Here is a 1,987-nt window from a genome sequence, read left to right as displayed (position 1 = left end):
ATATATAATTGACATATGTTCTCCCTCATATGTGGATCCTAACACCAGACTCTGATAAATAAGTGTGCAACCAGACATAACTACAGGAACCAGGATAATCGAAAGGAAATGGGGAGGTAAAGGAAAAGAAAGAACCTGAAAGAGAAGAACTGTAGGAAACAGTCCTTAATAAGAGAAATACAGATAAAAATTGGGTTAGTTTAAGGGAGAGGGGAGGGAAGGGTATACAAGGAACCTAGGGGATAAAGGGAAAGAAGGAGCTCAAAGGAGGTAGGACAGTAGGAAAAGGGTATTATTAAAGGAGAAAGGGGAGAAATGGGGGCACCTTAAGTGGGAAAACTATGGTGGAGGGGTGAAATAATGAGAGAGCTAAATAATGCCTAGCTAGTTTTAAAAACCAGAGGGAACCATGTTAGTCCAAGGACCTACTGACAAATTATACATACCAGATCAATAAATATATGTCTAGGTAAGGTTTATCTGAGAACAATTGGTCTTTGCCCAAGGTTTATCTACATGGTACACAGTAATTAAAAGTACCAGACTGGTGGAACTAATCTTCTTGGATGTTTAACAGACATACCTTGAGGCCTGTAATAATTTGGTCAGAGGGACACAAAGGACAGTTTTGGCTCCTTGCCCTCCTAGGTAGACTAGGTCCAGGGGACTATGAGCAGCTCCCAAAATGTCCTGTAATTGTGGTGGATCACCTGTCCTCTTGATCAAGGAGGCCAAGGAGACCCCACAAGATGGACTTGAACCAGTGTCCAGTCTCCAAAGAAGAGGGTCAACACAGAGGAATAATTTCCTCCATGCTTCCAAGCAAAGTCAGCCATGGTCAAGTAGGACATTTGACTTATCTCCACATAGCCAGAACTGGTAAAAGAAAGGAGCCAGGGGCTCCTCCCAAGCCCATGTGACCCCTGAGGAACAGATCCTCAAACAACCCTAAGAGCAAAAATAAATTGATTTATCTGGGCCAACTGTATGACCTTAAACACCCAAAAGGAAAGTATAACCAAAGACTAAAGGGGCCAATATAATTTTTTAAGAGTCCATATGCCAGATAGTAAATACCTTCTTTTGAGTTTTGGGCCTGGGTGGCCCAAGGGACTCCAAGATAGTAACCCAGCATAGAACTGGGAACATTAACAGCAGACCACAATCTTATCTAAAGGAATATTGACAACTGATTACTGCTAGATGAGGAACAGCTGACCTTCCTAAAACAAAGACCTCTAGATGGGCTGACTAGATTCGTCAGATGGACAAGTAGTGAGGAACGGCCGGGGGTGTTGACAACACAGCGGACAGTAGCAGGCATATCAAGAGTATAAGTGCTCTAGTGGGGGGAGGCTACGGGAGGGTGCCATCTGGGAAGTGGGTGTATAGTTGAATAAGATGGTTTGGGATGTTCTGTGTGATATAATATACAGGAAAAAAATCAACAAATAAAAAATGAGTTATATTTGCAGAAGAAGCATAAAAATTTACTTCATGGTAATTAGTAGAGGTGATAAACATTACCATTAAAATCTACCTGATGACTTTATATCCATACACTGGTACCAAGGATCTGAGTGCAAATGATTGTGACTAGTAATAATTAGATACATACAGATTAGCAACACATGGGCCAACATCTCAATGTTAGTAGCAAAAACAATGAGTCTTTCTGTAAGAAACAGTATATTTTAGAATGAAATGGAGATCTTTTTTGAGGGTTAAAAACTCATTCAATTTTATGTCTTACAGGGCTTATACTGAGTTCAGTATTGTATGACTGTATTGATTCAACAGCAAACCTAGAAATTTTATGGCCACTTTTTCAGAAGCTGTGTCTTTTTGCTCTGGAAACTGTTATTGGGCGTGTTAAAGCTGTAATGATATACTTCTTCTAAAAAATTTAAAAAAATATTAAAAATGTAGGAAACAGCATATCTTGAAATGGAGATCTTCTTCAAAGGGTAACAACTCATTCAATTTT

The sequence above is a fragment of the Nannospalax galili genome, unplaced genomic scaffold (genome assembly GCF_000622305.1).
Source record: "Nannospalax galili isolate Female #2095 unplaced genomic scaffold, S.galili_v1.0 scaffold356, whole genome shotgun sequence".
Taxonomy (NCBI): domain Eukaryota; kingdom Metazoa; phylum Chordata; class Mammalia; order Rodentia; family Spalacidae; genus Nannospalax; species Nannospalax galili.
This window is presented reverse-complemented; position numbering follows the sequence as displayed.